The 17,076-nt window shown below is 43.3% G+C and overlaps 1 long non-coding RNA gene across 1 annotated transcript; it reads left to right on the top strand.

Annotated features, from left to right (window-relative positions):
• Positions 1-618: 618 nt before the first annotated feature.
• On the top strand, positions 619-16,841 carry LOC122462313. The gene is made up of 2 exons (XR_006284794.1): positions 619-676; positions 16,149-16,841. It is a non-coding gene; the product is annotated as an uncharacterized LOC122462313 (long non-coding RNA).
• The last annotated feature ends 235 nt before the right edge of the window (positions 16,842-17,076 follow it).

The following is a 17,076-nucleotide window of genomic DNA, read 5'->3' on the forward strand; positions in this document are numbered from 1 at the left end:
ACCACCTTGCAGTATCGAACTCATAATGAAGAACTGAAGTTTCACCTGCCTCGGTGCATCTCTGGCCTCCTCACTTGCCTTTGGCTGAGCACGTACAATGCAGTCTTTGGTTCTGGAATATTATGGGCTTATAAATGGTATTTTGTATTTTTCTGGATGAAGATTCTGTACAATGTGCACCACAGACTACGAAGCAAATATTTTACCTAACATGCAGAATTCTAAGAGGTACTTTAACATTTCCACATCTGTCTAACATTAAATCTAAAGCACTGGACCCTTTTGTTTGATGAGCTATATAACAAAGATGAGAATTCATTCTCAGAACAGTAATAGGAAACATATGTGAGCTTTTACCCAGGATTAATGTCCACCAGTATATATTTTTCAAAATCCTTCAAGCAATTTATAAAATGTTCTTGTAGTGGGGTGGTCACCTGCTCCAGCCCTGAAAGGGTTAAAGCCAGCCTTGGGAGAGGGCTGGGGCTGCGAGCAAAGGCTAGGCTGATTGGGGGAAACAGTCACAGCTGGTCTACGCCCCAATCAGGCCACACCTAGCCCTGTTATAAGAGCTCAGGGAGGAGCTGGTTTAGGACTCTCCCTCTAGCTTCAGAGGAAGAAGGACCTAGCTGCCTGGGACCTGAGGGTGCAGGCAACTGAGCAGGGCTGGGGAAAGGTGAGAGAAGCAGGGGAGCTCCTGCCTGGCAACTCCCTGGGCTGCAGGCCTTGTCAAAGGCCAAACCAGCTACTGGGGTCGCAGAGGCTGCAGCGCAGAGGCTAGGCAAAGGCAGCAGGTCCAAACCCCCCTTTGCCAGCGATGAATGGCTTATACACTGCAGTCTGCCCCAGTGAGCAGGGGCTAGATGGTGACTGGCAGCAGTCATAGACTGAGGTGAGGTGGGGATAGAGGGTTGGGGATTCCCTGGGGAGGGGAGACCCAGAGTTGTGGGGTTACTGCAGGGGGCAGAACCCTGCTGTAGAGGGGAACTGGGGTCTGGGAGGAACATGAGGACCAGTGGCAGGTGAGACACTGGCCTGCAGAGGGTGCTCTGGGGCGGCAGAGCTAATTCCCTGGATGATCGACAGGAGGCACCGCACCGGTGAGTCATTGCGTTGCTGCAGTTCTCTTCTTAGTTTAAGCACATAAGTCAGTAGAGGACTTCTTAGGCAAAATGCAAAGTGATTAAGATTTACATGGTGTTCTTCATAGCAGTTACAAATCCTGTAGATACAGGGTGCTGAGATGGATCGTTAATGGTCTGTAGCTGGGCAGATTGTTACCGGTACCAGTGAAAATTCAGATTCAATTTGCTCAATGCATGGCAATTTATTTGGGAAAGAATCACACAAGCAGCAAAAGGTTATATAATATGTCTCCCTAATGAGCCTCAATTCCACAAGCATAAATTCTCAGTAACTATGTTGGCCTTACACAGTATCCTGATTGGCAAACAAAGCAGGTATAGCTACCAGTCCTAGATGGAGACTTCTCCTCTTTTCCCCTGTCAAGTACCTGATCTGTCAAAAGTCCCTCAAAGCAGGGTCTTGGTTACCCTGAGGCCTTCCGGTACAAAAGTCCCTCATAGAGGGTCTCAGGGTAGCCAAGACCCCGCTGTCTTACTGTGTCACAAGCCTTTTCAAATGTTCATTGGGGAACTAATTAACTCTGCTTTGAATTTTTCTCAAAGGAGTCACAAGTCCCAGAAATATGTCCTTTTGGCATTTCATTTTGGGTTTTTCTAATTAATATTTTAGAAGGGGGCTGCAAACAGACACAGACCAAAGATCAGTTGACATTTACCCTCTCATCAGTCATCCACTCGAGCTCTTAGCATGGTGTCATCCAAAAGGATCGTTTGGACACAACTGTTTGTAGCACCATAGTCATGGTTTTGTTTAGAAAAGCCTGCTTCCTTAATCCATCCTAGCACAGAGAGGTAAGTGTTAAGTCTAAATGAGTTCTTTTCCTCTTTCCCATCAACAGCTGGGCTGGGCTCACAGTCGTCATAGTTAGAGGAGAGGTTCTGTATTTCAAAGGAAATCTAGAATACAGTTCTTCATTTCCAAGCTCTCATTAATCGTCTTTTTTGTCCCCTTTAAAAGCTCTCAGAATTCTCTCTGCTAGGCGATTGGAAACTGGATGATATGGGGAAATATGCTTAATCCTATTTTTGGTCAGAAGTCTTTAAACTCCATGCCCGTAAAATTTGGTCCATTGTCTGGGACAAGTACAACCACTAGTCTGTGTATGGCATAAATCTGTCTAAGCTTTTCAGAGGTAGTTGTAGAGGTCGTTGAGATCATCACATGGACTTCTAACCATTTTTAATGTGTATCCTTTATAATTAGAAATCTTTTTGCCATGTATGGGCCTGCAAGTTTATATGTATGTTGGACCATGGGTTTCCAAGTCATTTCCAGGGGTGAAGAGGTGCCAGCACCAGGGTCTGTTGGGTACCTGACATTGGTGACATCCGTTTGATTTTTTCCATGTCCTGTTTGGCCACCATACATACCTCCAAACCAAAGATTTTGTGTGGAAATGCCACCATTTGCTTCATATAACTCTGTCAGGACAATATCTCATCCTTCTGGGGGAAGAACTACTCTTGTAACCCATAATAGGCAGCCATTCTCTATGCTCAGTACTTGTACTCCTGTCCTGAGTGGGCAGAACTCTTCCCCCTTACACTGATTTAGCCAGCTTTGCAGTTTGTGCTGCTGCACCCGGGACAGTACAGGGTCCTTATCTGGGAAGCCTTTATTGGTGTCTGGTCAAGATGTTTTGTGAATAATGCAATCTCTTGTGGGAGTGCTGTAGCACCAGATTGTTCTGGTACCAGAGATCAACTGAGGGAATCTGTGTTGACATGCTGATGTCCTGCCTTATAGGCTATTCTGTACTCATAACTGGCTAATGTCACAGACCAACACTGTAGCCAAGCAGCTGCTATGGATAGCACATGCTTGTTTTCATTGAAGAGTCCCACAAATGCCTGGTGGTCTGTCAGAATGGTAAGAGGCTTCCCATATAGGCATTGATAGAATATTTTTATTCCAAAAATAATAGCTAGACTTTCTTTCTCTAACTGAGAATAACACCATTCAGCTTTAGTCAGTGCCCTGGAGATATATCCAGTTGGCTGTTCTCCAGCATCCCTCATTTTATGTGAAAAAACTCCCCCAAGCCCTATGCTGAAGCATCACGTGACAGGATTAATTCTTTGCCCAAGTCAAAATGAACCAGGAGCTCCTTGGACTTAAGTAGCTTTTTAGATTCCTGGAAAGCTCTCGTCTTTCCCTAAAGAGGTGATGCAGGGACTCGGAGAGGGCTGAAATGTTTGGGAGAAGCCTGTGATAATTTAATATACCTAAATATGCTTGAAGCTTAGTTGTGTTCTGAGGGGTTGGGGCCTGGTCAATTGCCATGACCTTGTCTGCCTGAGAGTGAATCCCCTCCTTGTCTATCTTGTAGACCAGACAGCCCACTTGCGGTCTCACAAAACAGCATTTACTGTGTTTTAAGTGAAGCCATGCTGTCTTCAGTCGTTGAAGTGTTGACATGTTCAGCATCACTTTTGCTTGTGATGACAATGTCATCAATTCTCACTACCACAGACAGGATACCTTTCAGCAAATTTTCTAAGGCCCTCTGGAAAATTCCAGGTGTTGCCATATGGAATATTGTCAATCTATTGTACTGGTGAGTGTTTATGGTGGTAAATTTCTTACAGTTCACCTCCAGACTCATCTGCTGGTATGCCTACATGTCCAGCTTACTAAATATTTGACCTCTACCTAATGCTGCCAGCAAGACCATCTGTGGAATGGAGTAATAGTTTAACTTGGAGAACTGATTCACTGTCATTTTATAATCCCCACAGATACGGATGGTCTTGTCTGGTTTAATCACGGATACTATAGGTGTGGCCTATTAATAAAATTGCATTGGTGAAATGATGCTCTCCTTTTCTAGCTTCTCTAACTCACACTCAAACTTTTCTCAGCGGGTATAAGGAACTGGTCTTGCTTTAAAATATTTTTGCTTGACCCTATCCTGGATATTAATCCTGGCTGTTACACTCTCCTGTAAGGGACCTTGGTAAGGCATCTAGTCCAGTCCCCTGCACTGAGGCTGAAGTAAGAATTATCTAGACCAGGGATCGGCAACCTTTGGCATGCGGCCCATCAGGGAAATCCACTGGCGTGCCAGGATGGTTTGTTTAACTGCAGCGTCTGCTGGTTTGGCTGATCACAGCTCCCACTGGCCGCAGTTCGCCATTCCAAGCTAATGGGGGCTGTGGGAAGCAGTGGTCAGCACATCCCTCGGCCCACGCCGCTTCCCACAGCCCCCATTGGCCTGGAACTGTGAACCGCGGCCAGTGGAAGCTGCGATCGGCCGAACCTGCGGACGCTGCAGGTAAACAAACTGTCCTGGCCCACCGGCAGATTTCCCTGACAGGCTGCGTGCCAAAGGTTGCCGATCCCTGATCTAGACCTTCCCTAACTGGTGTTTGTCTACCATTACTTCAAAAGGTCCTACACTAGAACCTCGAGTTACAAACACCAGAGTTACAAACTAATCGGTCAACCACACACATCATTTGGAACTGGAAATATGCACTCAGGCAGCAGTAGAGACAAAATATTAACAAATAAAGTATATTACTGTGTTAAATGTAAACTACTAAAAAATAAAGAAAGTTTAAAAAAGATTTGACAGGGTAAGAGAATTATTTCTATTCTTGTTTAATTTAAATTAAGATGGTTAAAACCAACATTTTTCTTCTCCATAGCCAAGTTTAAAGGATGTATTAAATCAATGTTCAGTTGTAAACTTTTGAAAGACCAATCATAATGTTTTGTTCAGAGTTGCAAAAACATTTCAGAGTTATGAACAACCTCCATTCCCAACATGTTTGTAACTCTTAAATTCTGCTGTATTTTCTTCCCTTTTAGTATGTCTCCTTTCAACAGCATCTCATCTTCTGAATCTTCATCCCCCTCAAGGTAAAATGCCCTCTGCTTTCTTCCTTTTCCTCTGCTCTGTTGGGGTGTGCCTTCCTGGGCTTGAGATGCTGTTTGATTTTGCATTTTCTGGCTAAGTGTCCAATCTTGAGGCATTCATGCCACCAGGCCATTTTTAAATGTACAAAGGGATGCAAAAGCAGCTTCTCCACAGCAGAAATACACCACTGCAGCCTGAGTCCCTTGCCCCCGGCTCTGCAGTTTGTTTACTGAGTCTTTGTGATTTGTCCCGCATTCTAATACCGAATCTTGGAAGTTCTTCCTCTGCTGCTTCCATTGCTGTTGCTAATTCTATGGCTCTGGGCCAGGTTACCTTCCCCTCTGCCAGCAACTGTCTTTGAATTCTCTCACTGTTAATATCACACACATCTGTCCCACAGCACATCCACTAAGACATTTCCAAATGAGCAATTCTGTTAATTTTTTTAGCTCCATCACAAATGTGGGTACTTTCACTTAGCCTCCTTATTCTACTTTGCAACTTGAAACATTTCATAATAATGCTCTACTTTGGTATATAGTGCTCTGTTAGGATCTTTTGTAGGCCTTCTAATCTTTTCTCACCTGGTTTTGGCGTTGTAACAACCCAAACAAACCCTTTAAGAAGGAGAAGATTTTATTGCCACAGGCCCTGAGGAAAAGTGCTTTCTCTTTGTCCTGATCTATAATCTCATTTGCAATACAATAGTGACCCAATCTTTCAGAATATTGCTGCCAATCCTCATTTTCTGCAATAAACTCTGCAATTTCCCCATCCGTTGCCATTTGTCTGCTTTTCCCTCATTGCCAGTTTTGTAAATGGACCACTCAGTAAACAAGAAACATACGTTATCGTTACTCACAGTATTGCAGGCTGGAAACATGCTGTTTTATTCACATATGTACGTAGTGGGGGGAAAACACACACTAACTAAACAGGAAATAAGGGAGGGCTAGAGCATGGCTCCAGCCTATAATACTCTGAGTAACCCAGTTAATCCCTGGATGACCACTTCACTACACAAAACATAGCCATAATGTTTCAGGGAGGAAGGTGGTAGTGGTGCAGCCCAGACGTAGTCACAATCTTGTTCTCCTTGAGGGAAGTTATATGGAGGTCAGTGCAGCACAAAACATGGGAAGTGTTGATGAGATCGCTAGTCCAACTAGTCCCAGTCCTGCATCTAGCAGTGGCCTACACCATATATGTCAGAGGAAGATGAAGCATCCCCATAATATGATTAGGTCATAGGCCCCACTGATCAGCTCCTCCCCCTCCCACCCCCAACACTTCCCACCACTGATCAGCTGTTCAGCGGTCATGAAGAGGCAGAGTGTGGGTGGAGCCTTGGGGGGAGAGGTGGAGTGGGGGTGGGACCTGAGGCGGCGCAGGGGTCGAGCACCTCGAGGGAAATCAGAAAGTCGGCACCAGTGGTTTAGGTAACCGTGCGGTGTGGGTGTGACAGAAGGAAGCCATGTTAGCACTCACAGGTGGAAGTGGCATCATGTTTACCTATTTGTTTTTGGACATAAATACTGAGGGAAAACTATGGTACTGTCACACCATAGCCATGTTACTGAACCAACCATGTGAGACAATTCTGCCCCAATGTAAAGAATCAAAGCCAAGTCCTCCTTTGAAGGCTCCTTAGGTTAAGCTTTGCTTTCCCTGTTTTGAGTAAGAAACAGTGTTATCTTTATCTATTTCCATCAGAGGTTTCTGATCATACCTTCATATCAGCTTTGCCTACCAGCTTTCAGACATCAACTGCCTCCTCTGGAGAGCCTGTTACTTTGTCTTGTGTTCTTCCATTTACTCACTTAAAAAAATAAACTGAATTTAAAGTTTAGATTAATTTTTAATGAGTGGGATGAGAAACAAAATATTTGGCTCAATTTCAGACAGTAATGAACTAGGAGCTGTTTACTTCTCAGTTATTTATCTCATTTTAGAATGCCTTATGATTCTTATTATAAGCATGGAAACTATTTCAATAGTAAAACCTGTCTGTTCAGTTTATAAACCAGATAATGCTATTTATGATTCAGCTCCAGTTTTATTGTTTCTGTTGGTCTCATTTCATAGACTCATAGGGTTAGAAGGGACCACAAGGGTCATCCAGTCTAACCCCCTGCCAAGATGAGGATTTGTTGTGTTTAAGCCATCCAAGACAGATGGCGATCCAGCCTTCTTTTTAAAACCTCCCATGAAGGAGCTTCCAAAACCTCATACATTTCATTTATTTCAATTAAAGAACAAAGGAAAGATTCCTATCCATAGCTCTAGGGATCCTAACAATTGTTTAAAATACCAGTCCATTCTGGAATAACCCTTCAGCAGCATAGTACAGCCCACATACAACCAAACAAAATTAACTTAACCAGCCAGTAATTCAAAGCAATAAAATATATCCCATTCCACCCATTAACTCAGTTTTTCCAAAGCTTTCCCCAGAAAATTGATGGTCTATCCTGCCTCAACTATTTGAGACCTTAGTGGTGAAAGACTTCCAGAGCCAAGGAGTCCTCAGAGAATTCCCTTCCGGCAGACCCCTCTCTTGCATTCTAAGGGGATTCTAGTCTGAGTACCTCTGATAATCATAACTCATGGCAATGTCAAATAAGGAGAGGAGTAGTTTCTTAAATACACTGATCCCAGGCCAGGTAGATGTTTATAGGTAAACTAACACCTTAAACTCAAAACAATGCACAGCCAATGAAGATCATGGAACACCAATATCCTCTGCTCATGAAAAAATATTGTTAGGCAACTTCACCATCTACTGGTTGTTGGGTCAGCACTGCCAGGCAGAGTAATAATGGAACAATGATGCAGGATGAGCTCAGTTAAACAGAAACACATCTATTTATTACTGGAAGAGAATACAGAGGTAGCTCCCCAGTTGGTGTTACAAACAGTTTCACTTTTCCCTGAAGCAGGAATAACACCCACCCCCACCCCCCCCCGAGACCCAGAACGTCCTCTCAGACTTATGTCCTGAGACTGGAGTCATTGCCACATGGGAGGAGCCACCCTCATAGGTTTCGCAAAAAGAAAAGGAGTACTTGTGGCACCTTAGAGACGAACCAATTTATTTGAGAATAAACTTTCATGAGCTACAGCTCACTTCATCGGATGCATACTGTGGAAAGTGTAGAAGATCTTTCTATACACACAAAGCATGAAAAAATACCTCCCCCCCCCACCCCACTCTCCTGCTGGTAATAGCTTATCTAAAGTGATCACTCTCCTTACAATGTGTATGATAATTAAGGTGGGCCATTTCCAGCACAAATCCAGGGTTTAACAAGAACGTCTGGGGGGGGGTGTAGGTTTCCTTGCATAATGACTTAGCCACTCCCAGTCTCTATTCAAGCCTAAGTTAATTGTATCCAATTTGCAAATGAATTCCAATTCAACAGTTTCTCACTGGAGTCTGGATTTCAAGTTTTTTTGTTGTAATATCGCAACTTTCATGTCTGTAATCACGTGACCAGAGATTGAAGTGTTCTCCGACTGGTTTATGAATGTTATAATTCTTGACATCTGATTTGTGTCCATTTATTCTTTTACATAGAGACTGTCCAGTTTGACCAATGTACATGGCAGAGGGGCATTGGTGGCACATGATGGCATATATCACGTTGGTGGATGTGCAGGTGAACGAGCCTCTGATAGTGTGGCTGATGTTATTAGGCCCTGTAATGGCATCCCCTGAATAGATATGTGGGCACAGTTGGCAACGGGCTTCGTTGCAAGGATAGGTTCCTGGGTTAGTGGTTCTGTTGTGTGGTATGTGGTTGCTGGTGAGTATTTGCTTCAGGTTGGGGGGCTGTCTGTAGGCAAGGACTGGCCTGTCTCCCAAGATTTGTGAGAGTGTTGGGTCATCCTTCAGGATAGGTTGTAAATCCTTAATAATGCGTTGGAGGGGTTTTAGTTGGGGGCTGAAGGTGACGGCCCACCTTGATTATCATACACATTGTAAGGAGAGTGATCACTTTAGATAAGCTATTACCAGCAGGAGAGTGGGGTGGGGGGAGGTATTTTTTCATGCTTTGTGTGTATAAAAATCTTCTACACTTTCCACGGTATGCATCCGATGAAGTGAGCTGTAGCCCACGAAAGTTTATTCTCAAATAAATTGGTTAGTCTCTAAGGTGCCACAAGTACTCCTTTTCTTTTTGTGAATACAGACTAACACGGCTGTTACTCTGAAACCCTCATAGGTTTGTGTGCCAAGGAACACCCACTCACCCAGTCAGTAGCAAATAAACTCCTTTTACAATACTCTGCTTAATACATGGTCTGGCATGTTCTTTACCAGATTCAGTTTCCAGCTGGGTTAAAGGTGAATTGAGATGACTTACTGAATACTGTTTTCAAACTGTATCTGTTAAACTGAATTTGGACCAGGGTTTGCTTGGGAGTAGATAACTGTGCTACTGGAAACACCTTTCTAGAGAGACATAAAACAGCTAATATGGCCACTTGCGGTCATATACAAAAAATCCTGTTCTTTTTCTGCAGGAGTGGGATGTTAGCCCCAATATCCTAGCCAAATTCCAATTACATTCTCTACTGTATGGGAATTTTATGCAGAAACAATTAGGTATGTTTTTCTTCAGTTTCTGGCCTAATTAGGTATACAGTGTTTGCCAATCCACTCCAATGATAGATCTTTATATCCCTTACCTACCTCACAAGGGGATTGTGGGACTTTTAAAATATTTGCAGTACTTTGAGATCCTCTTATGAAAAGTAAAAGGGAAGTGTTAAAATATATTTGAACTAAGTAGATACACTTTTCAGAAGACCTACTTTTTCCATATAAATGAGATCAGATTAACAGAACTTGGTTTCTTAAATCAAGTCTCAGCAGCAGTGCAGTGGGCTAGATTCTGACCCCAGACCTGGTCTACATTACAAAGTTAGGTCAACAAAAGTTGCCTTGCATCAAGCTATTTGTGTATGTGTCTACACTCAAATTTGTCTTCAGTAGACATAAGTGCCCCATTATGGTAATGCAGTAAAACCACCTCCCCAAAATAGCGTGGAGCCATGGTTGACCTACTGAGGTCAATGCAGTGCACATGTAGACACTGTGTGGGCTGTGTAGACCCTAGCAGTCCTCCACCAGCTGTCCCATAATGCCCCATTCCCTGAGGCAGTGACCACTCTGGTCACAATTGTAAACTTCATTGCTCAGGGGTCACAGAGACTGAAAGCCACCCCTCTCTTTAAAGCGGTCTGTGTATTTTTGAAATGTCTCTTCCTTATTTCCCACTTCAGTGATCACACCTACAGCTCTCCCTTGTCATGTGCAACTGCCCCACTGACCAAGCGAGTTCCATGAACTAGAGGGACTCCTGCCTGGAGTAGACAGGAGATACTGGATCTCCTCAGCCTGTGGGTAGAAGAGGTTGTGCAAGCACAGCTACAGACCAGACGGAGAAACATGGACACTTATAAAAAGATTGCACAGGGGATGCAGGCAAAGGGGTATGACAGGAATTAGCAGAAGTACTGCATGAAAATGAAGGAACTGCACCAGGCATACCACATGGCCAGGGAGGCCAACAATTAATCTGATGCTGAGCCACGGACCTGCCACTTTTATGAGCTGTATGCCGTACTTGGCAGAGACCATAGAATATCAGGGTTGGAAGGGACCTCAGGAGGTCATCTAGTCCAACCCCCTGCTCAAAGCAGGAACAATCCCCAACTAAATCATCCCAGCCAGGGCTTTGTCAAGCCTGACCTTAAAAATATCTAAGGAAGGAGATTCCACCACCTCCCTAGGTAACACATTCCAGTGTTTCACCATCCTCCTAGTGAAAAAGTTTTTCCTAGTCCAACACTCTTCAGACCACCACGGATACCTTGGAAGAAACTGAGGCAGAGATCCCTGCCATGAACAGCGAGGAGGAGGGTGGGGAGACACACTGGGGACTCCAGCCATGCCATTAGCCCAGACCTATTACCCACTCCACCACATTCTAGCCCATACTGCCAGCTGAGCATGCATTTTTCTTTCAATGCTTCCATTTAAAAATGGCACCTAGCCTCTCCCCTCCCTCCAGTCAGGTACTCCTGGTACACGGTAGATTGCAGTGCTGCTACTAGCAGGTCAGGCTTCTGTGCCAGATAAGGACTGGCTATAGAACTTCCAAATACAGTTTTAGCATTCCATCACAATCCCCAAGATAACAAGACTTCATTGATTTATTTGCAAAAAAGATAGAGCGCATGTGCGGTGGGTATAATAGGCCGGAGCCTGCCCTGGTGCAGCTTCAGCTGCCAGACGCCAGTTGCAGGTAACGCATACCGCCTCCTCAGCTGCCCTGGAACCTGCCTGGCGCATATCAAAAGCTCAGGCTCTTCTTCCGGAAGAGAAGAAGAGCTTTTCCTGCAGGGCGGCTTGGGGTCTGGGGTCCACCCATGGTAAAGGGACAACAAACAGGTAGTGCTTTTTATTTCCCTGTTGGGTAACGTGGGTGGGAGTCATAAAGAGCAATTTGTTTATGTGCATAGGGATGTCCCATACATCCTCCTGAGAGATCTTGATGAAACTTTCATGGAAGTACTCTGCAATCCTCTCCTTAGGATGGCTGCCTTATTTCTTCCTCCCCCCCCAGAGATCATTTTCCCAGGCCATTCCACTATAAGTTTAGCTGGCGCCATTGCAGTAAAGGGTCCAGTGGCATATCAGCTGAGTCAGCTTCATGATGCCAGTAGCAGCTGAGCTCCCTGTGCCTTGTTACCCTCAGAAGTGAAATAATCAGCTAAAACCACCACCGCCTGTGCCATTATTTAGTGCAATTGCCTTGTATTTGTACTCATGGAATAGGAGCCAAAATGCTATTGTTTCATGCAACCAAAATTCCTTCATACACAGACCCCTGCCCCGGCAGGCTATACTCACCATGGCTGGGGCTGGAGAGAGGCTTTGTGCTGAGGCCCTTCAAAGTTGAAGCATCTATAAGCATGTCTAATTAAAAGTTATGGGAATAAGGGAAGGGAGTGTAACAGGGCAGGCTCTGTCCCCATCCTCTGATGCCCAGAAACCTCTCAGACTCTCCAGGGAGCGGCACTTCCACATTATTTATATTCCCACCCCCAGCACCAATACACCTGAGATCCAATCTAGTGAGTAAACATCACCAGCATCCCTTCAATTTACCAAAAGCACGTTCAACTGTCTTTCTGCACCTCCTGAGCCAGTAGTTGAATCTTTCCTTGGTGCTGTCAAGGTGTACATGAGCCAGAGAAGTTAGGGGTAGGCTCGGTGGCTGAGCATCTCTAATGGCATTTCAGTATTGCCAATGGCAATCAACTGGTCAGAAAAGAATATCCCAGCTTGCAGCTCTCTGAACAGTCCTATGATCTTAAAGATGTGAGTGTCATGAACCGTCCCTCAATAACCCACACTGATGTCAGTGAAGTGTCCTCGGCGATTCACCAGCGCTTGCATAACCATAGAAAATAGGCCATTCTGTTGATGTACTCTGTGGCAAGGTGGTCTGGTGCCAAAATAGGGATGTGTGTGCCATCTATCACCCAGTGACAGTTCGGGAACCCCATTGCTGCAAATCCATTCACTATGTCCTGCACATTTCTGAGTCACAGTACTGCATAGCAGGAGATGATAAATGGCCCTACATACATCCATGACAATGGCTCCCATAGTGGACTTTTCAACAGCAAAATGATTTCCCATTGACTAGTAGCAATCTGGTGTTGCAAGTTTCCAGAATGTGATTGCCACTCACTTCTCCACTGTCAATGCAGCTCTCATTCTGGTGTCCCTGTGCTGGAAGGCTGGGGTGAACTCGCACACAGATCCAGGAATATGGCCTTTTACATTAGCAGCCACTGCTCATCATCCCAAGCCTGCGTTACAGTGTAATCCCACCAACAGTCAGTGCTCATTTCTCAGGTCTAGAAGTGGTGCTCCACCTCTGCAGCTGCTCTTTGAATCATAGAAGTGTAGCACTGGGAGGGACCTTAATAATTCATCTAGTCCAGTCCCCTGCACGCAAGGCAGGACTACATAACAACTAGACCATTCCTGACAGGTATTTATCTAACCTGTTCTTTAAAACCTCCAATGACAGAGATTCCCCAACCTCCCTAAGCAATTTGTTCCAGTGCTTAACCACCCTGACAGTTAGGAAGGTTTTTCCTAATGTCCAACCTAAACCTGCCTTGCTGCAATTTAAGCCCATTGCTTCTTCTCCTATCCTCAGAGGTTAAGGAGAACAATTTTTTACCCTCCTCATCATAACAGCCTTTAAAGTACTTAAACTATTTTCACGTCGCCCTCATTCTTCTCTTCTCCAGACTAAGCAAACCCAATTTTTTTCAATTGTTCCTCATAGATCATGTGTAAATGCCAGCAACAAGCTTGAATGGGTTTTTGCTATGTCCCTCAACAAATTGTCCTTGAAGAAATCATTTTGTCCTCCTTGTTGCTGTACTTCCTACAAGCTCTACAAATACAGGAGAATTGTGCATCCTGTATTTGCAACTTTCACAAAAATAGTGCAGAGCTCTGCTGGCTCAATGCCTATCAGAGATGATGAACTCCAAAAAGTGCCACATAGGCTTTGTGGGATTTTTATGGACTATGGATGGCATGATGGGATGGGAAAAGATGCATGCTGGGAACTTCACAGCTAGCTCACAGAGATCCCTGGACAAGTCCTTTCTATCCCACAATACAAGGCAAAAATTTTCCAAAATTTCTCGGTGGTTCTTGGCACACTGAGATACCTGCCTGTGGGGCACAGCATTTTGCATTGACACAAGCTCTCCTGATGAGTAAGCACAGTGCTGACTCAAGCAGCCAAGTAAGCACGCACATGAGCGATATACAAACTTCAGCAGCTGTATGCTGACATAAATTGCATTGACCAAAGTTTGTGGTATAGACATGACCTCAGTTACACAGATGTAAATCAAGACGAATGCCATTGGAGTTACACAGATGAAATTAAGATCTGAACCTTACCCTGTGTGCAGTAGTTCGTGCTAACATTTCACCCAAGACAGCTATAGGAGATTTTTGCTGCACATCATTCAGCACACGATTCTCCAGTGGAGAGAGAAAGATTTTAGCTCCTCTCTGAAGTCAGTTTATATTCACTGCTCTTATAATTAAGCCATGGTGTTACTTTCCTGAGCTGCAGTGGATTAATAATACAATGGGTTCAGTGAAAGCTGAGAAGTACTTCTCTGTGATGAGTTAGTAAGATGACAGAAGAATGAAAGGCTTAGTGGTCCCGCTTCTCAGCATTGGTTTACATATCTGAAAATAAAACCTTGAGACAGACTGAAGTCAGCTGACTGATAGACATTTATTGTGTCTCCAAAAGCATTTTCACTGCAGGTGTAGTAATAACCAAATTAAGTATATGCAGAAAGGGAGTGAATGTTCTAAGAGCTCTCAGTTCAAGGGCATTCACTGCAAGAACTGTGACTGTGAATACAAGTCTGGAAGAGATCTTTCACTCTTCATGACAAGAGGAAGAACAGCAATGAAATGATGCATATTTCCCACTGAAACTAATTCTGTCTGGACTTTATATTCAGTTTAACAGTAACTGTTCCAAAGTATAGCTGAAGTTCAGATAATCTCTATGAAATACAGTAAGTGTTTGTCATTTATAATTGAACAAAATATAAAAATGATTAGGCTACACTGAAGTGTGCACTGCAATCTGCATAGAATAGATCCTGCTAAAAAACTACCTTTGACAGGTTTACTGAATGGAAGACCAGTAATCTTCATATTAAGAAATTTCTTGGCAAAATTAATATCTAGTTTTATTGATGCTTTTATTCTTCAGCACAGGTATGTGGCTCTTAAGGCCACAATCCTTCAGTTCCTACTTAAGCAAAACTCCCGCTGAAGTTACTAGGAGTCTTGATTAGTGAGGACTCAAGGACTGAGCCCATATTAATATATTGCAGGCATGATTAATGTCATGTGAAACAATAAATAATGTGTTCATGAAAATAAATTGGTAATTAATTATACTTAACTTTTTAATATTTTAGTTTTATTCTTCAGTTTTATGGAATATTCTTCATAATTCAATAAATGATTCATTAGGGAGCTGGCAGACCCCCTCTTAGTAAAAAAAAATCTAAACATCTAATATTAATAATTTCTTTTTGTATAGAGCTGGGACTATTACTATGTCAACGTTTTGATGGCCAGGAAACTGGTTCTATTAGACAGCTTCCTTTTGCATACCAGCAAGAAATAATAGCATATTTTTATTGGTGCTGTATTAAAATTTGGCTCAAGAGTTTTTAGAAGGTAACCACAATGTGATGAGCTTTTTATCTTTCTTTCTAGTTTTAGTAGCACCACCCTGATTTGAATGAAAACTAATAACTGGTGGAAAAGACCAATAGGACTGTAAGATGTTGATAAATTGGAGAGGGTTCAGAAAAAAGCCACCGGAATGATTAAAGGATTAGAAAACATGCCTTATACCAACTGAGTTCTTTGAGTCTATCTATCTAGTTTAATAAATGGAAGGTTAAGGGGTGACTTGATCACAATCTGTAAGTATCCACATGGCAAACAAATATTTAATAATGGGCTCTTCGTTCTAGCAGACCAAGGTATAACATGATTCAATAGCTGGAAGTTAAAGCTAGACAAATTCAAATTGGAAAGGAGATGTACATTTTTAAGGGTGTGATTAATTAACCATTGGAACAATTTACCAAGGGTCACAGTAGATTCTCCATTACTGACCATTTTTATATCAAGATTGGATGTTTTTCTAAAAGATATGCTCTACAAACTATTTTGGGGAAGTTCTGTGGCCTGTGCTGTACAGGAAGTCAGATAAGATGGTCACAATGGTCCCTTCTGACTTGGACTTTATGAATTACAGGCAGCTCCATGCTGCACATGGAATTTTTGTTTGACAAACTGAAATCCAGTTTTGACAGATCAGCTGTGTATGGGGAAAACTTCCAGAACTTCAGATTCATGAATCCAGCCCGATGGCAACTGTGCTTCAATGGAGACTGAACATCGTGAGACTGGTAATGTATAAATAAAAATAAGGACTTGTCCTTTAATAAGATATCTATTTTGGTTTTTAATTCTACTCTGTAGGGAAAGGCACCAGCTAGAAGAAAGAAAGGGGAAGACACTGAGAGGAGATCTCCAACTGGGAACAGGGTCTTTCCCACCTTCAATATCATAAGGATCTTCGTGGGCAGTTAGGACTCCAGCACCCTTGCCAAAGATACCTATAGAAGATAGCACTATGTAGGCACTAGATTCCAGTGTCCTATATATAGGACAATCACCTGCCTCAGTTCATATATAAATCAAGCATTGTAAAATAAACTCCAAGGAGGCCCCATTTACATGTGAAAATCAATAGGAAAAAACAGGTCAATGTGGGGACGTGAAACACACGGCAATATGGAAAGACCATGGGAAGACCTTGGGGCTTGCATGCCAGGAAGGAAACGACAGGGAGTAATCCTGACTCTGGGGACAAAAACAATGGATATTGGGGTATAAGAGAAAGGCACAAGGACCCCTCTTTACTCTGCACTTGAGGGGGTAACCAGGCATTGCAGTTATACCCATGAAAATAGGATTTTGAATAACCCTAGCTGAAATGCTGCAAGAAACGGTTTAGCTTTAGACAAAGTTAGCCGGTTAAAATTAAGTCTTAGTCTAGTAGAAGCCTGATATACTTGTGTTTTATTTGTAGCCTGTTGTTCTTATTACTCTTGGTCGCTATCTCTTAAATCTTTCCCTTTCTAAATAAATATATATTTGTTTTTACTATAATCAGATTACAGTGTTGTATTGTCCTATTGGAGCTGATACTCAGTTGAATCAAACAAGCTGGTGTGTGTATACTGTTCCCTTGGGAATAGTGAACCTGGAATTACTGTGCGTGTCCAGCGACAGGGGAGGGACACTACAGGGAGATGCTTTCAGAGTGGCTTGGGGACTGGGGTACACCTGTTGTTAACTTGCAAGGCAAAGTAGGGGCTGGCTTAGCTCTGAGGAGAGTGTTTAA

This window comes from Chelonia mydas, chromosome 1 (genome assembly GCF_015237465.2).
Source record: "Chelonia mydas isolate rCheMyd1 chromosome 1, rCheMyd1.pri.v2, whole genome shotgun sequence".
NCBI classification, from domain to species: domain Eukaryota; kingdom Metazoa; phylum Chordata; order Testudines; family Cheloniidae; genus Chelonia; species Chelonia mydas.